At 37.7% G+C, this 27754-nt stretch overlaps 1 long non-coding RNA gene across 3 annotated transcripts in view; it reads right to left on the reverse strand.

The window, feature by feature from the left end:
* LOC148225131 (uncharacterized) overlaps positions 1–27188 on the reverse strand; it is a 98352-nt gene extending 71164 nt beyond the window's left edge. The window contains exons 1-4 of one of the 3 annotated variants that reach the window (XR_015802812.1): positions 22918–27188; positions 16820–16891; positions 13172–13253; positions 5767–7574 (exon numbers count right to left, since the gene is read on the reverse strand). This is a non-coding gene — a long non-coding RNA (uncharacterized LOC148225131). Of the gene's footprint in view, positions 1–5766; positions 7575–8626; positions 9706–13171; positions 13254–16819; positions 16892–22917 lie in introns of those variants that run through there. The other 2 variants (XR_015802814.1, XR_015802813.1) reach the window with 2 other exon arrangements.
* Positions 27189–27754: the final 566 nt, after the last annotated feature.

The raw sequence follows: 27754 nt of genomic DNA on the forward strand, positions 1-27754 counted from the left end.
TTGTTGAAGAGCTATAACAGGTCCTCTCCTAACATCTCTTCACCTTTGGAAATCTGTTCTCATTTTGTTATACCAGATCTGCTTCCAAACTCTGTGCAGGACTTTTTAATAAACAAAGTAAATGTACACACCAGGAACACTCTGAGTTTGTGCTAGTTATTTGTTTTATTCACATCACAAAGAGATTTGCAGATCACCTTTTCAAAGCTGCATGCAGCTGTATTTCTACGCCAGGGATGTAGGAACCAGTCTGAGTAAGTGCTGAGCTCGGAGTCAAGAAACCCCGGCTTAGCTTTTACCGTGATTCTTTGGGCTCTCCTGTTTCAATAACAGTTGCTATGGTAGTTTTACATCAGAAGCAGCACATGACCCTGATAACACAATCCCCTTTGCATTTAAAGTGCAGGATTTGTCCTCCAGCCAGTGCACCAGGGCAGAGTGTGTCATGGCTCCCTCCACCTCATGCGTGAATGAACAAATTTTTTTTCCTTAGAAAGTAGAGCATGGCAGAAAGGGGAATGGACTGTGCCTCATTTTTCTCTGGCATAAAAACACAGTGCAGTGAGGAGGTGCATCTAGATGAAGGAGGTTAAGAGCAAATCACAGTTCCAGGAACTCGGTGCCTCTGGGACAAATAAACTTATTATTCCACTCATTTCACACTCAAGCATTACTTTAATGATGTGGATCCACTGAGTATTGGGCTCTGAAGCCTTGGATAGATTTTACTTGCAGTGGTGTCTAGCCAGTAGGGAGTGAGTAAGGGGTGCTCCTCAGGAGACATCCAGGCCACAGTATTTGAAAATAAACTTAGGAAATATAGACTCCATTCCCTCCTTCCCACCCTGACTAGTTATACTGTTTCACATGTTTGCAATTTAGGGGAACACTGTGGAGATTTGTGGGCACAGATTTATCCCACCCCATGGAAGATATCTCAGGCAGCTTCAAGCAGGGAAATTCCTTGCCCTGAGATGTGCTTCCAGGTAGTAGTCAAGGAAAATAATACCATTTTCTGAGGGAAACTTTCTTATCAATAACTGAGCAGAGCAACCCAGAGAAGTGTTTAACATTGTGTAGGAGGAATCCATCCCACATTTTCTCCCTCATACTCTCAATGAGGTCTCAATGATAGAAAAACCTCACTTGCTTGTTAAGTTTCTGTACACCAGATGGGAACCTGCATGAGCAAAGGAGTGTTTGTGGAAATGGGATTTTTACCTTTGGTGGGTAATGACACAATTGAAGATTTTACCTCACACAAGTCAGATGAGATTGTCCTGGCCCAAAGAAGCCTACTTTTGTATGTAGAATACACTTTTGTCCTATAGATATTTACACCTTTGTTTCTTTTCATCCAGCTGTCAGAAATCTCAGATGTGCAAGTGAAGCCAAGCAAGTGTGAAGTTCACAAAGATCTTCAGACTGAATCTGAAACCTCAAACCCTTTAGGGAAAACTTTGGTCACTTACTTGCTGCTTCAGTCTTGTTACACAGCTCTTCTACTCACTGGGATTTGCGTTGCTGACCTTTATTATTATTTGGAAAGATCATAGACAATATAATTGGTGAGGTTTTATTCTGTTATTAGTACATGATTTTAACATGCTAACATGATTGTGAGATATAATTTTGTCCTATTTTAAAATGTTCAAGTGAGCAAGTTACATATAAAACTCTGTGCAAGATATTTTTCTCTCTTCCCTTAGCCTAAGAGAGACATTCCAACACATTACCAGAGTGCAATTTAGGAACTTCAAAATGTTGATAATAGATTAAATAGTTTCAAGCAGAACAGCATAAAGAATCTCCTCCTGCTGACTAAAATGTATAGCTGTGGCTTACATAGTAGCTTAGCAGTTCACATATGGCTTATGTCAATGGCAGAAACCATGTTATTTTCTAAATCACATTGATTTGTTATGTGGTACTGAAAGATCTAAACCAGAATCATTGGCTATAAATTACAGAATCTAGTCTTCTACATTCTTATCTGTGTTTCAGATCCGTCAAAATGAGCCCAAGAGTCAAGTCTTCTATGTACACAATGCTACTAGTCAAAGAGTAAGAACTAAGACCATTCAATTTCCTCCTTTTTTGGAGCCAAGCCAGATTGACATTTTCCTTTCTGTTATTTTTGGCAAAGAAGAAAGAGAGGGAAAACTTTACTGCTCTGTTACTGATGGTTTTTTTATTTTGTTTTTATTAAAAATGTTGAAACATGGGCTCTCTGTCAAAATTATTTTATTATTGAAAGCTGGGTGGGGTGAATGAACTGGCAACAGTTCAGAAAGCCATTAATGGTACTGATAACGGGGAATCCTATCCAGCCTCCACAGCACTGCAATACTTAATTGCAATAAATTTTACTGAAATCGGGTGACTGATGTGCACAGTTAATGAATCGGTAAAGATTCAAAGGTTAATCTGCTGGGAGGTAACAAGCTTTGCCCATCTGATACTGTAACCAAAATATGATATTTGTTAGTTACATGATGATATTTTTTGGGCATACAACAGAAAAAAATGAGTTTTTATTGGCTGCAGCTTTGTTAGGTCTCCAAGACCAAAATGCAGAAAAAGAAACAACTGTAATGGTGATTCTTGAATCACAGACAAAACTTAAATATATTAGAGGTGAAATGTGACTCCCTGAATAAAATATATTGTCAAACATCAAAGGACTTGCCCAAGAAGCAGAGTGTTCCCTGAAGCAGAGTTGCACGTGTGCCCAGGAGCGCCCCCGCCTCAACCCTCAGCCCTTTTCCAGCCAGCACACCCCCTCTCCTAAAAGACCTGAGAGCCCTGCGGAATTTGGGAGGGGTGGGGCAAAGTGTGCAGTCAAACCTCTTAAGAACTTCTCTAACAATAAAGCAGCTTTCTAGAAACAAAGGAGCGAGGTCCAAGCAGACTCAAAATTTAAGTGAAAACAGGAATGGAAAGGAGGAGAAAGATAATTCAACTAACAGCAAGAGGGGTGGGTGAGGTTATGAAAGCCGATGATTAACGCTCTTGCTTCGTCCTCAGGAGACTCACATTCAGATTTTGTTCTGCCACACCTATTTTGTGGTGCTGGACATGCTGTTTACACTCTCTGGCCTGAAGCCTCCCTCTTCTCCCACACCCCTTTATATAAGGATAGTGCTAGTCACCACATAGTGAGCATGAAAATGCTGAAGCCTGTGAAAGGTGCAGATCTTGAGGATATTTGTGAAAGACAGAAGCCTTGCCATGGAAGAGCACAGTCCTAGGGTCTTTGACAATTCATGGCTTGAAAGTCACGCCTATGCTCTAGACTCTTGATTGTCAGCTCACAACAGAGAGACACAGTCTAAGTAAGGCTTCTAGGGAGTGAAGTGTGATGATTCCTCCAGTGCATTCATTCCTCTGTCCAGCTGACCATGGGACAGCAAAGCCTAGGAGCTGCCACTGCTGACAGGAGCCTGAGCAGCACAAGCCCAGACCTTGGTCCCTCTTCATATCTCTAGACACAGGGTGAGGGCCCAGATATTCTTGTATGTCCACATCAAGTCAGTTTTAGAACTTCTGCCTTTTCCTCCTTTCTGTGCACTGATCAAAGGTTCAGGTGTTGTATTAAAATTACATTGGGATTTTATTCCTTGCTTGGATAGACCTCTCTAGCACTGGGGACACAATAAAATAACTATAAATTTAATGCAGTCTAATTTATTCAACAATGAAACAGGGATGATGAATATCACATTTCTTTTCTGCAGCACTTCTACAAATAGGTCTTAAATCACTTTCTGAGCAGGGTTCTGTAGATATTATTACAAAACTTAGCTGAAAGACAAGAAACTGATGAACATAGCAACCAAGTGCTTCGCCCATGGTCACTCAACAGATCAGAAGCAAAGCTGCTTTGTGTTTCTCCAAGGTCTTCCTAAGGCCAGAAGACCTCCTATAAAGACTTATGCTATTGATTTGTCAACAGGTTGCACCAGAGCCAAGCTGCTCACATTCTGGCTCAAGCTAGCAGGATAAAGCAGGATGTCTGTGTGCCAGGTTGAAGTCTTCTACTTTGGGACAAATCAACACTTCCTTTCTCTTGCAGGATTTGCCAGGAAAGAGAACTAGCATATTTCAGTCCAACTTAGATGTATGTTACCTGAGACCCAGCTTGAACATGTCCTAGGGCTCCAGTCTGGAATTTAATACAGGCCTGGGACGATTCCCAACAGACAGAGCTAACACCCTCCAGACCCTTGGTGCTGAAAAAAAGTAGTAACCAAAGGATCATGGAAAGACAATTGATGCATTTGGAATTTCCATCTAGTTTATTTTGAGTTCTGAATTTCCTGTGTCTGGAAACATCCTTCTTTCTGTGACCATCTTGGTGACAAAGAACCATCAGCTACAGTGCTGATGAAGGGTTAAAAGAGAAGGAAAGGAATTCACTTTTGTGTCAGAAATCTGTGTGTTTCTCAGTGGCCCTTCATCCCTTTGTCAGGTTTCAAAGTGGTTTGTTATAATATAATTATTGATTATAAAATGATGGTAATTAATAATGGCCTACCTCCAGGTAAATCTGCAGGTAAAATGTACCTGTAGCAGGAAAATTCTGGTTCCAATACAGTTTAATATAAATGCAATTAACTGCCTGTTCCAGAATCTGTAGGTGCCAATGAAAGAACTCTGAGGTCTGGACCAGGATCTAACTAGATCTAATTAGAGCTTCAGACTGTGGGTCTCAGCAATATTTTCACTAAAGGTGAGAGTGAATTCTCAAGGAAGGCAGTCATTGGCAAAGGATGATGAGAAGACTATGATAATCTCACACTAAAGAACTTTCCTTATTTGCACATAGCTGTTTGCGTAGATATTTCAGGACAGGCTTTTAAAATTAGTAATGACAGAGATTTGATTATATTTTCAGGGTTTTGTAGGATAATATGAGAAGACATTAATGATAGTATTAAAGAGATTATGTGCTAGCTTCCAAGTTCAAGACAGACATATTGGAAAACTTAGAACCATACTGACTAATGGGACTATTAGCCAGGATATAAAATTGGATTGAAAGGAGATTAGATGGGGAAGAACAATTTTTGCTGAAAGACAAGCAGAAAGCTGGGATGTTGAATTTTAAAGATACTTTGTTTCTTTTCATCTTCTACCTTAATATACCTTGGATACACAGGGTCAGAAGGTAATCAGCAGGAGTTCAGCAGACGGACTTGAAACAGAAAAAAAATGTCTTTCTAGTTATACTTTCTTAGTGCTGAAGGAGGATTTATAATGTGAGAAAGAGAATTAGAAACTTTAGCACTGTAATTCAGGACATTTTTGGAGAGAGGTAAAATAGTATATTGTTTATATTTTATCTCATATTCTGTGCCTATATTGAAATTTAATTAATATAAAATTAAAGATTACTAACAGAATAATGAAAGATGATTGCTGTGGCTACATATTTTAGAAGAAAATTTTAATTTATTAAAAATAAAAGAGCTTTACATATTTGTGTAAATACATATGTGTATCAAGTAGATCAGTTATGAAATGTAAGAAGAGGTCACTGCAGAAGGTTAGGCTAAAGGTTATAAAAATATTAAAATTGTAAAAAGTAAGAGCCATGGTGAGAAAAGCAAGCTCCAAAGGATATTAGGGTAGCATGAGAAGAACTTAGTATACTGGAGGGTAAGAAGTCAGAATTCAGAATTGCAATTCAGCATAATATTCTTGAAAAAAAGAAAATATTCCTGAAATACTCCCTAAATTAAATTTTGTAATAACCTAGTGATCAAGTTTAGCATACTACCATCTGTTGACTGACTCCATGTACTAACCTCTTGTGGACTATCCCTGAACTATCTCAGAACAATTTAATACTTGTGGTCTGCCCAGGGAATTTAATGGTTGAGAGGAGGAATACATGGCAGACCACGTATGGTCAGAGCCTGCATCCTCAACATGGTCATACACTGATGTCGATTTGTTCATCTACAGCAAAGTGGCTGATAAATGCAGTAAAGTGATCCCAAGCAGTGTTTGGCTTGTGTGATCTTTGAGGGTGCAGGGAAAAATAGGTAACACTGTCTTGAGGGAAAACATAAAGTTAGAGGGGTGATGAAGCAAATGTGCACTGCAGTTCGGGAACTGTCAAGATACTGAGGGAATGTCCACAAGTATGATCAAAGGATATCCTTGACAAGAAAGGACAAGAGAGAAAAGTATTCACAGAAATTCTTGATGTATTTCTTCTCTGCTCATCTATAAGCTTCACAAAACACTAAAAAGAGAATCTACTCTGGAAGTGTTAATCCACAGAATTTTACAATCAGATGGTTTCTATCGTGAATAGAGTTGCCACTGATACATCATACAATTCATAACTCAAGCACACACTTTACCATTAGTGAGGTATTTTGTGAACACCATTTTCCTAGTTCAATCCATTTGATTCTGATTGTCAGAAGTAACTGGTGCCTCTGAGTATCAAATATGAGGGGCCAGACTTTCAGTAAATCACCACTTTCTAATGCATCTTATTAAAAAAAAATATAATTCACTGGTTGATTTTTAAGGTTTGGTTTTAAGCAAATTCTCTTGGGCAGTTCTATGGCACCAATGACAAAGCTGGACTGCGATATCCCACTTTAGTTCAATCTCTCCCTGTGAAACTCTGTGATGCTATAAGCAGAATATTCAAACATCAGGAGCAAAAAGAGATCAAGTAGTAAAAGCAACATATCTTTTAAATAATAAGTATATAAGGCATTGTGTTGTTTTGGATGTGAAAGTCTGTCACTGAGCTACCTTTGCAAAAGACATGTTGGTTTTTTCTCAGTTCTGAGGGATGTTTCCTAAAGAAAATACCACACTGTCTAGTCCCTCTAAGTTTATCTACCATCAAGATGCAAAACAAAAACAAATCTCAGGCTGTTCCTGTCCCATGAAACAGGTGGAACATTTCTTCTTTGTCCAACATGAAAGATCGTTGCATCTCTGAAGTTTAAGGCATGTGTCCTTTGGAGTAATGCCCCTTCCGCTGGATCTCCTCAAATACTGGCAGCTGCTCAATTTCTTTCCTTGGGTTTGCCAATGACAATATTTTGTGCTTCAGTGTTTCCTTTGCTTGTCTATGTCTGACACGACTTTTCTTGCATACAGAAAGAAGCATACAATATTTTGGTTTGAATAGTGTAAGTAAAACAAGTTGCCTGCAGGCTTTACAGAAACAAATTTTGCAATGGGTAATAGTAAAAGAAGTCCACAAAAGAGTTTAAATATAAAATTTGCTCTGAAATAGGCAGATAAAAATACAGGCCTTTTCTTATGTTGGAACTTTTGGTTTTGTGGGAAGAAGTGGGGAAGAAGATTGAGATCCTCCCTCCTGTGAAAATCATATGTGCGTCATTAACCATGATATAAATAATTTCAAATGCTGATGATTCCCTCTTTGTCCTGCTTTATCTGCCTGTGTCTCCTCACCAAGCACCAGTTTCTCCCCAAACAAGGTGAAGTACACAAACATTGAAACAGAATGGACTTTTTTCTTCTTATTGCTGTGTCTCATGATCAGGTTACTTATGAGTAGGAGTAGAATCTTTCTGGAAAGCAAAAACAAATGTACCTTTAGCCTTTAAAAGGCAATATCCACAGTGGTGTATTTTTACCATGAGCAATGTACTATTAGCAGAGTTAAGCTTTGTAAAAATTATGTGGGTTTAGATCTGCTGTTATTTTGTCACTATGTTGTGACAATGCTCTAATTTTCATCCTGTTTGGATCATGTATTAGGTAATGTTTAACATTAGGGGTCCAGGATAGTTTCATGTTTTCAAGACTCTTTATAGTTTTTTTAAACAATATATGTATAATAATATATATATCATATATAATTATATATATAATATTATATATTATAATATACCTAACAATATTATATAATATATATAATATATGTAATATATGTAATATATAATATATATAATAATATAATAATAATATAGGGGTTTTTTTACAATAAACCCAATGTTAAAATATAGGTCAGCCTTTCTTTCTTTCTTTCTTTCTTTCTTTCTTTCTTTCTTTCTTTCTTTCTTTCTTTCTTTCTTTCTTTCTTTCTTTCTTTCTTTCTTTCTTTCTTTCTTTCTTTCTTTCTTTCTTTCTTTCTTTCTTTCTTTCTTTCTTTTGTTAAATATATATAACAGTGATCTACATTGGAAGAGATGGAAAAAGATGTTGCAAGTGCACCCAGGAACATGCTTTCATTTTTACCCGCAGAAAGAGTGATGACAGTGGGTAGCTCTGTATGTAATTGTAGATTTGTTTTTCATTACATTTAAAATTTTTATAGTGTTGGCTCCAAGATTAGAAAAATTTTGCACAGGAAATCAAAGCGTTAAATGGATACCTCTCAGTTTAACATCAAATGAAAATCCAAAGTTTTCTGATCTCAGTTTACCAGAAATTCAGATGATGATATCAAAACAGGACAAGAAAGGGGAAATAAATTCAGTATTATAAAATTGCAGCTCTGGTCCAGGATTCGCCTGTCCAGCACAATAAAGTCCTTACTGTCTATGGGACTTCAGAAAAATCAGTCTTTTTACTAGGCCTTTGAAGTCACCAAGACACCACTGCCTGTGATAAAAGAGTTTATTTATAACTTGGTCAGCTTATGTCTTTTCCCACTGAACCAGCAGGCTTTCCAAGGTTTGGGGATACAATTTCAAGGGCTGTTAAACCTCTGTCAAAATTTTTCTGGCCCCTTAGGAGCCTGACTATCCAGCGTTCTGTTTGCTATGACAGGGCTTCATGCAGAAACATTCACAAAACTGACAACTTCGACTGCTGCAGTTTTTGTAACAGAAAGTGGCATTTAATCTGAAAAATAACATTAGCAAATCAGGATATAATTGGGTTTTTATTTCCTACCTTTTCCCTCTTTCTTTTTGCTGCCCTAAAAGGTAAGACAAAGCCCAATAATGCAAGTTCCTGATCTCTATGGAAAGATATTATTTATATATAACCTGGCAAACTGCAAGAGGCAGGAATCAGGAATTTTTTTGTGTGATGAAAAATGTTAGAGCAAATCCTTAAAAGAGACTACAACATACAATGAAGCACAGGTTCAGGATAATATTGTAATACTTCTGACAATTGTTGTCAACAACGAACTTAAAAACAAGCTTAAAGTGGCACTTATCAAAGTGCCCAGTTTGTCATGTCACTCTGAACACATCTACTGTCAAGAATTTAATTGAAGACTCTTCATGAAGTGTTACAAAGAATTAACACGGCATCATTTACTATGGTCCCATGTGCCTCTACATTTTGGGAAGCATTGATCAGGAGGTCCTCTCAAAATGAGCAAATGTCAACTGGGTGAATAAAAATCTGCCATCTGGATCTTCAGACAATGTTTTGGTCTCACTCTATTTGAGATCAGTCCAATGAATGAGACTGCCAGAATCACAAGACTGGCTTAAAAAAAACAGTATAATTTGAAAAGTACTGAGAAATGCAGGCTGCTCTTGTGATTTGACTTGCATTTGTGATCCCCGGAGATCTGTAATTTCAAAATTTTCTTCATAGTCTTGTGAGCAAAAAGTTTTCTTTTCCTCCTTTAAATTCAGGCCAAAGCTCTCACGTAATCTGACTGAAGATATTTGCCTTAATATAAGCATCACATTTTGTGAGACTGAAGAGAAAGTCATGGAAGCTGTCCACACTTCCCTGAAAATAATTGTACATATCTTTACTTTCAGATAGTAAACAACAGAGAGACAGGCACAGTAATTTAAGAAGACTGCCAGCTTAGTATAGAGCAATTATTAAAAATGGCAGTTTGGGGACAGAACAAAGGTCCATTCCAACCAATACCCCACTTCTGACAGCAGTCAAGGGCAGAAACATGGGGAAGAACGTAAGGGCAGGACAGCTGTATTGTGCTACTTTCTGGCATACTCCTCCAGCTTCTGGGGACTCCCTGAGCCTGAGGTAGTTAATTCAGTGGATGCTTCAAAAGAGTAAAAGTAAAAATAAAAAAAGGACAAGGAAAGAGAAAGACTGACAATAAGATAATAGGGACTTTTGCATTTATTAGACTGAGTAAGGAATGCTGATGGAAAGGTAAGAGCTGCTTTAGCCAAAATATCACAATTCTGATAGAACTGGTGAACATACTGTTATCCCAACCACAAAAATATTTTATCAATAAATGTATTCAAAAACATTTGCCCTGAGAATCACAGCCTTTGCACATTACTTTAATTACTTATGTTGACTTTAAACAAGGTCCTTATGAATGTCATAGAACAAGAAAGCTTTCATCATTATCTCTTGTTTAGCAGGTAGCATCACAATGCTGCAGGAGATAGTGTTGTAGAACTGTCTAGCATATTTGTCATATTTCTCCCTTAATATGGAGAAGATTCTAAGACATAGGAAGGAAATCATTGTCCTTCAATGTGTATAAGATATTCTGTGTTTGTATATATTGTGTGTGTAAAGTGCCTTGTGTTCACTAAGCAAGAGGTATCACAAAATGGCAAAGAATTTTTATTAATGTTAAGCAAAAAATTCTACATGTCTTCAAAAGGTTGAGCTGGTGTAAAGAAATTTTCACTGTGTTGAGGCAATTCAACAAAAGCTGCATTAACACTTCCTTGCTTTGATGTCAGAGATCTTGAAAAATATTATCATGAAAAATAAATACTTTGTCCCTATAGCTGTATCTGTTTCCACTGTGAATCTATTAAAATAAGGAGTTTCTCTTACAGATTATTGGCACCCGGAGCTGATTTAAGCAATGACAACTTTGGAAGTCAATTTATATTTGAATCAGGAAATGACTCAGTATTTTCTGAAGTGTTACTTCAAAGCTCACTCTTTTATAGTTAGGTAAAAATGATATCACATCTATAGAATGTTAAATTAAACAATTGCATAGACTGATGCCAGGACTGATGGTGCTTTAAACTGTTTTTTCATACTGTGTATATATATAGATATATATATACATACATACATGTATACCTACAAGGATGGTTTTTGTCATATCTGGATAGATAGTGAATAGTGTCATATACACACTTATCATTTCTATGACACCTTTAGTAATACTACATGTCATTCTGTTTTCTGTTGCTATACATATAACTTGTCTACAATGTGTTAGAATTAGTGGTTTTAAGGTTTATGGATCTCCTGACATTATATCCTATTATTATGTTAGCTGAAATGTGTCCTTCATGTGAAGGTGATAACAAAAAAAGATGTTAGCCAATAACAAGTATTGCTACAAATGGACAAATGACAGTGGAAAAGGAAATATTTTAACAAAACAATGTTAATACAGCCCAGGATCAACTCAAATGAAATCCCTGAGGAAGACTATCTGAAGAAATACACCATACTTTTGGCACAGTGTACTTTACTGCATGCCTGACACATTTTCCTCAAGGCTCTTGTATATTTTCTGTATGAAAATCTAAAACATAAAGTCTTACATTTAGCAGTTGAAAAAATACAGGAGATTTAAACCAGCAATGGTTCTGCTGCATGCCTACAGATTTTTTTTGGCAATTAGATCTGAAGGAAATGATCTATCTCAAAAAAAAGAAAAAGAGAGAGAAGAGAGGGAAAGCTGATGAATGTGGTCATATAATATGACTGAGGTCTTTCTTTCTCTAACAAGTAGAATGTTTGCATGAACTATAGAAACACAAATAAATAGCTACTATTGTTATAATTACTAAGTATACTTTCAATGTGATGAGTTTAAGTCTTGGCACCTATTGAATTAAGGAAATGCTGGGCTCTGTGACTAAACCTTGCTCACTCATGCCATAGTCCCCTTATGGGAAAAACACTGAAATTTTCTCCAAGCAGGTGCTGCAGTCTACCCTGCAATTATTCTTGAAATATTCTTGCCAGATAAATCACCTCAGAGCCTCAGAAACGTTAGTATAATGGAGATAGGCTTGTGGGCCAAGGTTAAGTTGAAGTCCTCAGGATTGTAATCAGCCCAGTGAAGAGGACAAAAAATGTGGCTCTTGGAGTAAAAATGTAGAGTATCACTCCAAATTTTAGTTTGATTAGCCACTGTTATTTTATTAATAAACCAAATGTAGTTTATGTAGACAAATTTGATCCACTATGATTAAAATGAAAAAACAAACAACATGAAATTCAAAAATTTTCAAAGATGAGATGTTGACAAGTATCCACCTAGCTTACCTAAATTTGGTGTAGAAAGCCAGATGTCATAGGGGAATGCCAGTAGCCAGTTTAGTTATTTCTTCCCACAGTAATTCCCTATTGAGGTGCTGCAATTATGATTGCTTTTTATTTATGGTCTTATGGGATCAGATTCTTTCACAAGAATCTCAGCAATGACCAGTATCCACAGGTGTCATATTTTAGCTCATGTTCCAGTGTTGCTGGTCTTAGACATTCTTTTTTTTTTATCAGTCACAATTATTCTTGAGTTTTGGTAGATGGTTAGATTTATTATTTTTCCAATATCATTTAGAAACCATGCTTATCTGCTGTTTCAGCAGATCTGTGGCTATAGACTATGTCTGTATGAGTGCTGAATTCCAGACAGTTGTTGGAAAATAGGAGAATAGACTACATGACCTTCAAAAGTACCTTTAAACTGTTTTCAGTAGCTGTCTTCACTGGATTTTACCCTAGCAGTATTTCTAAAGGAAAAATTGTCTTGAGATTTCAATTGGAATTCAAAGTGTGTTTTACTGCTCTACCCACAAACTACGAAGAGCTCAGAGATCTTTGTAAGGTTCAGATCGCTTGGCTGCATGAGGGAATTGCAAAACAACAAACTGAATAATCTTCAGAAAATGCCCCGGGCTGAAAAGAGTTTGTGATCTGGAGAAGTTTCTCCTCCCTCTGACTGTACGGTTGCTGGTAGGTACTCACTCCTAACTTTGCAGAACCTTTGGTTCTCCTCCTGCAATTCACACTCCAGCGCATGGAATAGAACTCCGGGGCAGCAGCCAGGCTCAGCACACAGGCACTGGGAGCGTGGGTGGGTGACATGATTAACTCCACCAAGGGAAAACCAAGGAGTTAAAAGCCTTGTTTGTCCTTTTCAACACAGCACATGGCTACTCCAACCCATCCTTTCAACACTTTTGCCCTGCTGTTTTACAAGCCTGACAAACTGAAGTTGACTTACCTTTCTCTTGGTGTCCTCTAGCACAGTGCAGATATTGAACCTTTTGACTTCTTGCAGTGTAATTCTTCTATTTCTTAGAATTCTGGGGATGCAAAAGCCAGCAGGGTGTGTGCATGTGGAGAGAGGGAGGGATTAGGCAGACAGAGATGTAAAAATGAAAAAAATAAAAGTAAAATAAAAGTTTCCCCTGGACTAAACATTTTCTACATGCTTTGCTGAAAGTCAAGAAATTGCAATTCTGCTCTCATTCAAGAACTTGTATTTTGCAGAAGAAAAATACATGAAAATTTGCACTTTCACTTGTAAAATCTCTGCAGTATGTATAAATAAATGGCAGCAAATGGAATAGGCCATAACATGTAATTTCCTATGATCCTTGGGTCACTTGTCCTAGTTCAGGTCAGGACAGCAATCAGTTTTGCTGTAGCTAGGAGAAAGTGTGGCCAGGACATGGAGGTAATTCTGTACCACCTCACTCCCTTCTGGGCAGAAGGGATTCCTTCCAGTTGAGCAAATGTGGTGAGGAAGTCGTCTGGTATTGCTTGTTATCATGGGGTTTCCGTGGGAGTCCTTTCTTTTCTTACAGCTTTTGTTATTAATATTGTTGCTGTCACTGTTGGTTTTGTTATCACATTACTGTTCCCAGTATGTTCTTATCTCAGCTGACAATCATGACCTATTATGCCTCCAGCTGGAGCAGGGAGGAGTGGCAGTGGCTCATGGTTTTAGTGGGACAGCTGGAGAACATCATTCCCACACCACGACAGAGGGAGAAAATACAAAATCAATGAATGCAATTGAACTGTTGAGTCCCAAACGATGAAGGTGTAACTGGGCATGGTGGCAAGAATGGTGCAGCATAACCATTCTGAATGATGCAGAATAAATCAAAATACCACTTTTGAAGAAACAAAATCTTGTTGCAGTGTAGAAAGAACATACATTTATTCCATCCTTTCTAGAATGAGGCTTGGAAACAAAAACTTGCACTGCTCCTTGTGTCTGCTCAGTGGAGTTTTGGCCCAGAGATACCTATGCTTGGGTAAGATTGGTCAGATTTTTGACCATATTGAAACAGTATTGCATAAATATCCTATAATGCATCTCAAATCACCAAAAGAGAACCTTGCCCCCCCAAAAATGCAGCAAACAAACAAACGAAAACAGAACAACCTCCACCCCAAAAACAGATGAGAATTTGGGAGAAGGAATGTTAAATCTAGGAGCTCATATATGTAACTTGGAGCTATCCCTGCTCTCAGGTGAGCTCCTGAGAGAGTTGAGAGCCAGCCACCACAGCTCCACCCAGAGCACTCCAGGCTGAGGCTGGTGTGGTCTGCACCGTGTAACTGCATGGATGCTGAGCTCCAGGAGGAGTTCACTACCCCAAGAGCCATTTCACAAGTCTTCTATTTGATGTGAAATAACTGCTCCTGCATAGATGCTCTGGATTTGAGTATTCACACTTAATTTCAGGCAATTGTTCAGCGTGTGTTTTTTAATAATGAATGACTGTACTAAAAATTAAACGCAAGGGAATTGCCTCTTGGCACTTATACTAACAGCAGTTCCAGGAAAGATTATCCACTGCTGCATCAAGAAAGCATTGTACCAAATGAGGAGTCCAGATGTTAAATTTGTACATTATCTTCCTGATTTCTTCCCCTATGCATAGTTCAAGTTTTCGAATATTTTAGCTCTTATCCAGATATTCAAAACCTTCTGCTTTATGGGGAAGACCATGAGATCACCCTGTCTACAGCCTAAAGAACTGAAGAGACTAGCTGCTCTTTCAGTCAGTTTTAAGTCCTTAACTCATGACATAGGAATATAAGCTATTATCCCTAAACCATTTTGAGCAAAGTACTTCATAAATAGTCTGGCTGACATAAAGATTCTACCATTTAAACACCAGAGTAAATGCATAAGAAATACTAACTTAAGCTGTAAGCTTTGCCTGTGTACGTGGAGTACTTTTTAAAGCTGCCAATAAATTGTAACAGATAGCTTAACATTTTGAAACACAGTGGAAAAGCCAATTAAAAATACCTTGGAGCTGCAATTGGAAATACTGTGAGCCAGTTGGTCAAAACATACTTTCAGAAATAATTTCGAGCTTACTAGTTTTACCGTTAACAGTCAGAAATACAGCAGTTAGCTGGAGTATCCTCATTTTACTTTGGGCTGATGTTAGTGTCATAAGCAAGGATAAACCAAAGCCATTCCTTTGACATGAATATCAGCCCAGAACTTTAGTCATCGAAGAGGGAGTTAATCATGTAACATTTTCATAAATGCTCTATTTCCTTTTCTTCATAACATCTCTTTTAAGCTATGGATTACAAGCTAGCTGAAGCCTGGAACTGGGTGATCTCCCTTTTAAGTGCTCATATATGGAGCAGTGGCATCCCAGCTTATGACTGGTATTATGCAGTGCTAAAATGATATAAGTGATAATTCACAACATCTGTGTTGTCTTTTGGGAAGTATTTGTTATATTCCAAAATATAACCTTAGCATATTTAGGGTTCTCAAGTGACACATTTTGGCTGTCTCATGTAGCTGCCACTTTTTTTACGTTCTGCTAACTCAATGAACCATCTTTTAATGCATTTCCCTGGAAGCCAAACCTTAAGGAAGACTCCCTGTTCTCTGTCATAGTTTCTCATAGTTCAGAAAATCAACTCTGTTGAAGGTGCTTTCTTCAGTGCTACAGATGGCAAAATCAGTAAATATCCAGCAGTGTTAGTAGCAGAGTTTGGTGCTAAGTCTGCACAAATATAATTTTTCTGACCAGTCAGATCTGTGAAAGACTCATCAGTCACCACCCCTTTTATGTTAAAATGGAAGATCTCACCTCTTCCTCTGTCTACAATATCAGTGAAGCTTCTTTGACTTCACATGCCACGATGCAAGGGAATATTTTACCTGCTGTTTTTCTCCGCTTTTTTTCCCCTAAAGGTGTGGATATGATAAACTGGTAAAGAGGCATGTGCAATAGGGCTCTCTCTGTCTTTCACCTCAGTAGTTAACAGAGTGCTCCCAAAATGGCTTCTGGTCAATCTCTGAGCAGAAGCATTAAACGAACATGTTAAAAACCCTTCAATTTATATCCTGTGCAGAGGCAGAATTTGACACGCATTTTGACATGCATTAAGCAGTTTAAACTGACATATTTTGAAAATTTTTCCTAATATCTTGGAAAAATATTTATAAAATACTATGGACACACAATATTGGAGTGTACAGGAGAGTCATACAGGCCTCTAACTTGACAAAAAGGCAATCTTAAATAGGACTTGTGGGAATACTAATACAGTATATTGTGTTCACTCATACTGTCAGCATATTTTCTGAACAAGTTACCAGCTGAAACATAATTTTTCATTATCATCTTCTATTAGCATTCAGACTCACTTAAAAATGTTTAGTCATGATGAAACATCAAAGTAGACAGCAGATTAACAGTGTAGACAAGCACATGGATCTCAGAGAGAACTTCAAACAATATGAATGATTTGGTTCAGCTAAAATTCCTTGAGGAAAACACTTCTTATATGAAACTTGACCCTTGAAAAATGTTAAAATCTTTTAACATGATCACTATATTATGTGCTGTTTTATAACACTTTTAGAACTCCGACTCACCATTTCTGTAAACAAAGTGACTTCCTGTCTTCAGTCAATTGCTTAAGAAGGATGACCCATGCCAGCTGATAGCTAAGGGAGAACATTAAGAAATAGGAGAAAATCCCCACCAAGGGACATGCTATGAAACAGTAATGAATTTTTGTCTTTCATTTTTAAGAACTACTCTAAAAATCTAGAAAGACAAATCTCTGTTTTAAATTCCTTGTCAGTAGGATTTATAGAGCTATAGGTTTCTCCAGGCTGGAAAAAGAAAAAAAATTCAATCATGACAACTGGATAAGTACTACCAAATCCCAAATTTTCATATTTTCATTTGAGATAAAGCAATAACTCTTTTCTTTGATAGGATCTACAATCTCTATCTACAGTTTCAGTTAGGTTTGATATGAATATTCATGAGTGTTCTTTCCTTCACAAGGAAGCTCTCAAAAGAGAGCTCAACAGGGCACACAAGATTACTAATGGCTTCAAAAAAAAGCTTTGCACCTAAGCTCTCAGAATGCATACTTGGAAGCAAAAACTGTATTTCTTTGCAAGGAAAGCTCTGATTCCTCAATTTAGAGCAGTTTCCACTAGACATGGCCGATGCACTGCAAATGGCAAGCTAAGTGTTTAGTGCCAAGACTACGAAGTATGTAAGTAATGTATTTCCCATATCGTGAGGATATTCAGTGACTACAAGTAAGACTATAACATCTCTATTGATCACAGTTTAAAACAGAGCTACAGTTATATTTTGTATTAAATCCTAGATTCAAAGACAGTGTCTTTTTGCATTAGCTTTGGATGGATCAAGATTTCACTCCTTGTTTTCTCTGTCAGAAAAAACATTTTTATCATCTGGAAGCTCATTGCACTGGGTATGAAGAACAAGTTCAGCTACAAAATATTTTGTATTCTAAATAGAGTTTTTGAACCTCTGGTGGAATAGATGAAGGTAAATGGGGAAAGAACATGATCCACTTTCATTTGGCCTTTTTTCAGATTAGCAATAAGTACTGATTTCCATAAGTAAGTAACATGTCTTTGTCAGGCAGCATTTGGTAACGCTTTTCAGAGATGAATGAAAGTCACAGTAGTATAAGCATCATTGCAGACCTGAAATTGAAATTTCAACTAACAGTTTTATAGTGGCCTTCTATTCTAATGTTATCATGAAGTTACACCTCCTCAGATATTTTCATTTTGCAAGTACAGCAGGAAGCTAAGACTTCAGTAAAACATTACACATAGCATAAAAAACTAAACTGGAAATTTGCAATAAGTCATTAATTTTTTGCCTTGTGTGCTCTGGCACATTTCTAAAGGAATTAGCAGTACAATATTTACTAGTTTTATTGCAGAGTTTCAGCTGTGATTGCCCAGATGCCATCTGCTGAAGTCCAGAGTCAGGACAGCATTTCAGTAAAGCATAATTCCTTGTACAATCAAGGTCTGAGGGCTTTTGGCACTTCATGATTTCTCACCATGCTACACAAATTTCCATTGTTTGTTCTCTTGGAAAGGACACTCCCTTTCCAGTGACCAAAAAGAAAAATAGTGGGAAAAAACCCTCTTATAAATACTAAAGTATTGCTATCAATAAATTTTGCTGCACTTTATGATCACGCCGTGGCCGTTCCACAGGAAGGCAAACAGGCAATAAAAAGGCCATGCCATAGGTAGTGGTGTCTCAGGCTTCCTTCGTCCTGCCTGTCTGGAATGACCCTGCTGGCCCAGGCAAGGAGCAATGCTAGGCAGGGCTGCCTGCAGGGCTGGCAGCTGAATGATGGGGAAGGGAAGCAGTGCAGCAAAGAAACCCTGCCATTGCAGGGAGAAGGAGTGGCCCTATTTTTGTTCCATTTTTCTGCGGAAGCTGTCAGTCATGGCGCAGCATGTCAAGCCCAAGCAAACACAGTTTGCTGTTCACAGAGTGACAGGCTCACAGCAGGGCTGGGGCTGGCTGGCACCTCTGGAGATGGCCTTTTCCAGCCCCCTGCACAGAGCAAGGTCAGCCTCAGCAGCCTGCATGGTGCTGTGTCCAGTTGTGTTTTGAATCTTCCCAAGCACAGAATTCCACAGCCTCTCCCAGCAGGCTGTTATTGACTGTAGGTTTTACCTGCAGAACTTGAGTCCCTTTGCTTTGCAGAAACACCAAAAGGCACCTTTCAGTGGCTTCTGCAGACAATGCTGCCTTTTAGCTCCTGTGTAACTGCAGAGGGTTCCAGAGGACATCAATCCCCGCAGGACTAACCCAGGGAACAGGATCCAGCCTTTAGCCAGAGGCAGGGTGGGGTGGCAAGATGACAACAGCCTCACTGCCTATTTTATGTAAGTCACAGTTCAGGCAGCTTGTCTGAGTGTTGCTGGAAGCCCTGGCAAGATCAGATCCCCTCGTTTCCCATCTCTTCTATCTGTTTTTACTCAGTGCCACACGAGAAATTGGTCCATCTTAAGGGAAGAAAATCTATCTTTTGAGAAGCTTTGGGTCTATTACTTTAAAAGCAGAGAGAGGAAAACCATCTCCATGATCAAAATTCGATGCATACCTGTATTTATGAATTACTACACAATTATTCTAACTAGTTTCACCTTAAAGAGAAATATCATATTAAGCCCAGTCATTTCATCAACATTTAACAGCACAAATTATATTCCTTGAGACAGAGAAAAAAAAAAGGACAGAATAAAATAACCCTCCAACACCTGCACAGTTGCCTTGCTTCTGATTTTTTCTTCTAGGACTTGATACTGCAAGCTTCCCAAAATTGTGATCCTTCTTGATAATGTGAGCTTAGAGGATGTGGATCTCTGCTCATCTAGCAATGAAATTCAGTTGCAAGCTAAAGTAAGTACAGATGCAACAATATTTCAACTCTGATATATGTATCAGAGGAATAAATAAATGAAAGGAGCATAAAAATAAAAAATGACATGAATAATTAACATTAATAACAAAAATATATAATATATAAAATATATATAATTTATAGAATTAATATAAAAATAAACAATAAATGTACTTATAATAATTATAATTGCATAAATAATTGACAGCCAATTCCAATTACTGAGTTATCACAGCACTGAGGAGGTCCAGGGATTTTGAAAGACATTGAAGAAAAGCTCTAGCAGGACAACTCATGCAGGGAATTTTGGACCCATCCCTCAACATTTCCTAGGGTTTTTTTAATTCCTATCCAATAAATGAACAAAAATATGATGCTTTACCCCCTCCTTACTCCTTATCTTTTCTTTCCTATACTTCAAACTTCTTTTAAGAAGCCTGGGTGGAAATACTTTCATTTTTCCAAATGCTGTGAGAATAGCTGGTCCTGTAACACTTCCAGAGCAGCTTTACTTCAAATGCTGCCACAGCAGCAAACGGGTCTGATGAGGATTAACACCTCCCTGTAATTGGTGGATTTTGATCATTTACAGAAGTGACGCTACTCCCACTGCTCTCATTGATTTTGTTTCATAAATCCCAAGTGTAGTATTATCCCCCTGTAGTTTAACTGCTTTTTAGGTGGTGGGAAGGATGGTGAAGGGGAAGAAAATGGGGGCAAGTTGCACAGTTCATGCTATGTTTAATACTCTAATCCATATGTTTTATTTCAACATTCTATGGTTTAGACTGCCTTATTTTCATCTGTAGCTCTCCTTATTTCACTTTTCATTCCTTCCTTCATCTTCCTTTGGTTTGCAATGTGTTACTTTGCTTTCTGCTGTCTAAATTTGCTGTGTATTTAGAGGTGCTTAGATTCAGTCGTAAAGAAGGTCACACAGAGTTCAGAAATGTTTGGAAAGGAAAAAAAACCTGAGAAAGATCCCCTATTTTTCTTTTGCTGATGGAGGGTGCTGATGGTTTTGTGATTTGCATGGTAAGGGTTATTGGGGACTAGCTCTGGTGCAGCCTGTCCACATGCACTCAGGCCAGTGCAGGGCTGCGATGCTGTTTCCTCACATGAGATCATATCTGCAAATGAGCAGTGGGAGTTCTACTGGAGGAGGCTGGGGGGAGGAAGGGAAGAGACAGACTGCAGTCCAATTTGAAATAATTAATCTAATCTTTCTGTTACTACTCTGACCAATTCATATCATCCTGCTGCTCAAAACAAACTGCTGGATGTCGCGTTCTCTTTTTTATAGACTTCCTGTAGCCATTAGCCCTACGTCAGCTTCTGTGATATATCACATATCCTTTAAAATTCTACATTCATTTGAATGAGTTCCTGAGTTATTAGTTCCTCCATCCACCCACCAATCCCTCCCTTCCCTGCTCTCCTCCAGGTAATCAGCAATTCAGCAGGACACTCGAAGCAACTGCTTACAAAATTATCTATCCAGGAGGAAGTTAGAGGTTTTATGTATATACAGAGGAGGACCAAAAACAATTGGCTGGGTAAAACATTTACACATAACTTCTGGCTTTCTCTCAGGCAGAGCTTTTGCAAGGGATTTATAGGTCAGATTGGCTCAGCAGTTTCAGCCAATTGCCCACCCTACCTTAACAAAGCTTGCGTGTGTTTGTACAGCTGTGCTCATAGCTGTGGGAGTCCCAGGGATCCCACAAGCCTTCAGTTCCTCTACCTCCCCTTCATCATTTACCAGCACACAAATGTGCACAGAATGAAACTGTAGAAATCTGTCTGACTAGCAGGTTAAAGGCCTAAGATTCAAACCCTGTTTATTTTCTTTGCTTGATTTCCTGCTGCTACAGTGAGTAAATGGTATTTTTCTCCTTGCCTTTTTACCTGTTTGTCTATCACTGTTTGGCCAAGAATGAAAGAAACCATCCCTTTCAGGCTCCTTTAGAGGACTTCAAGGGACACAGAATGTTTATATGCTGCTCTGGGTCTTCAGTGTTTTGTTCTGTTTCTGCGGGGGTATTGGTATAAAATGGGATATAAGTCACACAGAAGTAAACCCACCTGTATCTCCTGAAACTTCATGCTAAGGAAGGGACATATTTTAATTAAAAGTAAACCAATTCACAATTAAGTCCAGTAAATTTTGATGCAGAGCAGTTTAGAGGCAGCTAATATACCTTTTTGAACTGGTGCCACAAATTACAAAGTCTGCCATCTGGGGAGGTATTACATTTGAAATTAAATAAAAAGAAAAAGTCAAGATGTTTCTGAAAATTAGCTAGCAACTTCCAGCCAACCTCACATACATTGGGATCTTTTTTTGAACAGCAAAAGAAAACAAGGAGGAGAAAAAGATTCTTACATTATATCTATTAACCTAATAAAGTCCAGAAAGTAAGAATTTCAATAAAATGTTAGCTTAGCTTGTGATTTCAAAAGAAACTCTATTTGTATTTCAAGTATTATTGTCATTCCTAAAGTCTGATGCCAGTTTGATAAAAGCTCTAATTTAGAAAAGCATAAACTCTACTAACAAAAGAAATTAAAAACTGTCACATTTTCAAAGGATCCTATTACTCAGTGCTTGCAGACATTTCTAATTAGAGAACTGTATTCATTAACACTTGATATGTTAGCAATCTGCCAAGATTTCTGCTTTCTCTTTCAGTCATTTGGGCCCCTGTTCTGCAATGAGCTAAGCAAAGACTCACGTCCACATCCAGCCTGACTCTGAGGGTAGGAATTCAGAGAGCAAGAGGTAGAGAGGTTCCAACATAAAGCTTGCAGAGGCAAAGGGACATTTTAGTTCCTTACTCTTTTGACCCCTCTTTTTTTTCATTTTACAGTTATGTATACATAAAAAGGAACAAGGAAAACCTCAGGCATTGTCTCCACTGGCATCTGTTTTTGAAAGTGAGTTCACAAAACTGTTTAAAGAGGAGTCAGTCACTCAGGATTAAAGATTGCATCCGTGTTTGAAAAATCACAGTGAAGTTTCTGACTAGAATTAAAAAAAAAAATTCAGTCTGCAGTTGCAGCATTCAGAATTATATTTGACACATTTGAAACTGCGAAATAAAAATCCCAATTCCTTTAATTTTTCCAGCCTGCTCTAAACCAGTTCTGGTTTATTTTGCTCTTCTCAGATTAATCCCACTTTGCATGTCAGGTAAGACGCTTGCTAGCTGAAATGAAGCGAAGAGAAAGAGGAAGTGTATGGATATGAAAGTAACATTCACTTACCAAATGACCATGTTAAAGCTTTTCATGGAGAGTCTCAGTGAAGTGCCCCAGGGAAGTGTTGTAAAGAAACACCAAAAGAAAAAATGTTATTAAGTGTAAGAAATCTCCAAACAGAGTATTCTTCTGTACAATTACCCATACTGTTGCTATATCAAAGTCTTTAAAAAATCTGGAGATCGATGGTTTTTTTGGGCTGGGAGGAAGGAGAGGAATTGTTTTTTGTCTTTTGACACATTTTCAGGTTCATATTTTCTTGATTTCTGTCCAGTTTTAATGGTTGAAATTTTTTTCTTCTTAATTAGGAGCTGAAATTATTTTCTCATCAGAGTCCTCACTTTAGGAAAAGGAAGACCTTCATGCCATACTGAATTAAAGATCCTACTCAGCACGCAGGTGTTTACACACTTTGTTTCTTTTCACAGACATACGCACAAGAGACCTTTAAGAGATCTCTGGTTGTGACAGTACTGCCTCTTGGGTCTGGAGAGTTTCTTTTGCATTCTGGAAATAATTTCAGAGGCATTTCATGGATAAGACAATAGGACTTCCATAGTCAAAGCTCAGGATAAAGTGAGCAGAATAGCAAATACCAGAGCATATTGTCAAATTCTGTACTTTTTCATTAAGGAAGTAAGAAATATTATTCACTGCTGAAAGTATGGCTAGCTGAAGAAGCAGCTAATCTTCTTTTCCAGTTTATGAAGTTAGATTATAAGCAGACAGTACAGGAAGGGGTGAAGGACTGGAAAATTCAAGCCCTTCCCTTGAGATACATTTGGAAAAAAATCTGTGGGAGAGCTGAAGGAGTTTTTGTTTGACTTTCCATTTGTTTGGTTTGTTATACTCCAAAACAGAAAAAGAGTGTGGATATAATAGAAATCTCTTCAGTGATACAGAAGATCCACCTCCCATATTAATCAAAACATGCAAAGATAACTGAAGGAATTTGTACAGTATGGCAAAAAGGAGAGATTATTGCAAAAATCTGGAATGGAACGTCTCAGTGGACAGGAATAAAACACAATCTTAACTGGAAGTAAATGAACATGTTTGAAACCCCCTTTTGGCATGCAGTCAAAATTCATTATGTGTTCTGCATCCAAGTGAGACAAGTTCTCCTCAAGGCTACTAGCCTAAAATCTACACTTATTTGTGAAGAACTCTAGGAGTTTAGTCCATCACTTAGGCCAGAATACTCTTTTGCTTTTTCAATTTTCAAATTACCAATGAATTTTAGACCTGCCTCACCCAAATAAAAAAGATAAAACCACACTGAGAAAAGGAATTAGAAAAAAAATAAATATGCAGACTGACAATTCCTTACCTCTTTTGTCATCACTGAGAATAAATCAGAGAAAAATCCAAATATGCAATATTTTTTCACCACCTTGTACCAAACATTTTTTTATACTGAGAGGGAACCACGTCTTGTCAAGAAGTAAGTTTTGACAACACACAATAAATACAGCTACACACAACATGTTAATAGCTTTCAGACTGCAATGGAAAATCTTAATTATCATCTGTGCATTTTCCTCACACTTTCTAATGTGCTACAGGTGTAATCCTGACAGCACAAGTCATCTGCATTTATAGGCGTCTAGTATGATTACAGATACACAATTTCCAAAGTGAAAATCTGATGTGACTGAATGACAATTATTTAGTCATGCTATCCTGGGGATAAAGCTTCTGAACAGCAGATAATATATAAAGGTATATTTTGCTTTTAGGTGATCCAATCAGAGAAATTGATCAGTTGGTAGAACTGCACAGTGCCAGGCAGTATCAGCCCCCATTTTTGTAGGGGGGCCCATTGCAGAGAACACATTGCAATTGTTATCAATCCTCACAGAGAAACCAAGGACCAACAACTTTCAGGATTATATCTGGAATTTGTGAGGTCTTGAGATTTGTAGAACATTCTGGAAGAGTATTATTAAGAGCAAGTGATACCATTCTCATGCAGTCGCATTTAGATTAAGACTGTACCTAATATTTCTTTTTTCTTTTCAAGAAGAGTACTGCTTCACTGAGGGCTCCTTCCTCCTCTATCCTTCTATCTGACTATCTATCTATGGCTCTCACTGACGTTGTGGCGTTTAAGCCTATTCCTGCTTATTCATTGGCTTTCAAACCTTGACCTGGAAATGCTGCAGAACAGGCTGAATACTGGGGAGTATGGCTGAGTTATTGGCAGGAAGGATTTAGGAATATGGGAAAAGCTAATCAAAGAGAAGCAAGAGAAACAGAGAAAGAGGAACCTAGAACTGAAAAACACTAAATTCTTACAGGAAACTCTTCTAGAAATTTCCTCTGTGAGACCAGAGGTTTCTCTCCATAGTTCCAGGAAACACATTTTCCAGAAAACAGCTATTGGTGTTCAGATGAACAGATGACAAAAAGAGAGGAGGAGAAGAGGGTAACAATTCAATAGAAAACTGGAATGAGGAAAAGGACAGGAAAGAAATTAAATGCACCACGAAGAGCTCTAGTTGTGGTGTTAAATTGCTCAAGAGCTCATCAGATGTTATTTGGCTCTGCAGAGCTGTCACTGCTGGATTGGGCAACTCCATAGATCCCTGCAAGGAGGTTTGTTTAAGAGAAAATTTGTCTACTACATGTGAGAGATAAACAGAATATTGTTCCCTATGTTTGAGTCTTCTAAGTGACAGTTTTCATGCCTGCTCTGTGCCTGTGAACATTCTTGTAAAACCCTACAAACTTAAAAATATCGAGTGTTAGTTTGGGTACAATCATTTTAAAAATGTTGAAATTAAGGCTTAGCTGCTTTTGCACAACAATGCAATCTTCTAAATTGCTTGAAACAAGATAGGTTTGTGGGGTTTTTCACTACTTTCTGTAGCACAGAAAATTGCATCTTACACTGGGCAACATCATGCAGTAACTTTAATTTCTACTACTGAAGAATTAGTCCTAAGAGGCAATGTTTGTACCAGACTCCTGTAAACTTTAGTCAGGTTTGGATTTTACTCTCAGCTTTTGTTTAAAAAAAAATGCAGTTAAGTTTTGCAAGTATATAATGAACTGACATGAAGCAATGAGTGAGTTCTATAGAATAGGACTGGTAAAGCACAACTTTTTTTTCTGTGAAGGCTTATGTAAGTTATTTTCACTTGTGAACGTGAAATGGAACACAAGACACTAAACTGTAATTGAGCATTTTCAGTTGTTTATATTTATATGTGAGGTATATATATAAGTTTTATATAAAGTAAGGCAGAATGTTACAATAAAATATACTTTAAAAGCAGCAGTTTTATTAGAAAGGCAATGCACGGAAATGTTCAAAAAGCATTTGTCATTCAGCTCATTTTGTATGTGCACAGTTGGCTCCCTTCCTCCCCATCCTCCTCATCATTGAAAGCATCATGCTGTTATCCTAAGTAGTCTGCTTCCGGTCTAGCCTTCTTTAATCATGATGAAAAGCCTAAAATCCAGAAGAAGATCCAATATAATGATATTTTTTTAAACAGAGAAATACTTGGCAAGCATTTATTGTGATTGGCGTCATTATAGCAGTAGCAGAGATGTGCCAATATGTCCATTATAGTTTTCTTACTCACTGCAACATTGCAGTGGAGAAAGTGAAGTTTCAGCTCTAATTAATGGTGGCAAACTTGATGACTTTTCTTATGGCATATAGCATCCAAAGCCTTTGTTTGATTATCTGGGTCAAGTTCAGACTGGTTCTACAGATCGAAATTATTCTTGCATTGTTTTTATTTTGGGGTGGAGTTATGAACAGTTATGAATTATACAATGCAATGATCTTCTTCCCACCAGAGCCTTTGCTACATTTACTACATGGAGAGGTTAAATCCTGAAATAGTTGTTAAAAATAATTGCTAAAAAATAACTGTATTGCAACAATAGTTTTTGTTCTGAGTTTTATCAAAAGTGAGAGGGGACTCACTGCATGCTCAGGCAAATTTTGCAATGAATAGGATGCAGTGAAGGGGAAAAGTGATATAGTCTTGCTTACCAGAAGGAACTAGAAGGAGCACATCAATTAAAACTTGAACTGAGAACTCATTATCTTGTTGGCTCTCCACACAAAGGTTCTTTCCTTTACGTACAGGATTGTTTTTTAGGGCAGCAATTATTTATCTGATTGTATTTCATACTATGACACAACAACGAACAAGGCTCACCAAAACCAAGGATTGCTGTTACATCCTTTAAACGGGCTGAAAATCTTGCAGCAATGTGAAATCTTGTATGATAAGCAGAATATGATGTCATTTTCCAGGTTCAGCAACATGGCTGTCTCCCTGAAAGTCAATTAAACAAGAATTTTCAAGGTAGAAACAAAGCATCTGCTCAGCCAGTGTGAATATCTGGTGTTTAATACCAGGGAGTACCTTTGAACTGGTTATTCAGGTGGTCTTAACTCTAGTAAATTCTTTGGACATTTTCATACTAAGGAAATAAGCTCGTGGCAATCATGGAAACAATAAACATTATTAATTTCATTTTCTTTTAGCAAATTTCATCTGCTTACCCAAATGTATTTATATGCAAGAGAGTTATAAATTTAACTGGATATTTAAAGATCTGTAAGCACATCCACTCTTATTTTTTGATCCCAAGGTGACATTATACTTTCATCTATAGAGAGCATGAGAAATGCAGTGCAATCTGTCTCCTTTATCTTTCAAAAGCAGAAATAAACAGCAAGACTGAATCTCTTTATGGCTTCAAACTGAGCTCCTTTCATTTTCGTGTATCTAATTCATATTCTCTTCTCTCTAGTCAATTTGTGACAAAAGTGTCTTTATCATCCTCCCGTGTTAGCATGTTTAAGTAATGCAAT

Source organism: Sturnus vulgaris, chromosome 1 (genome assembly GCF_052056855.1).
Source record: "Sturnus vulgaris isolate bStuVul1 chromosome 1, bStuVul1.hap1, whole genome shotgun sequence".
Classification (NCBI taxonomy): Eukaryota; Metazoa; Chordata; class Aves; order Passeriformes; family Sturnidae; genus Sturnus; species Sturnus vulgaris.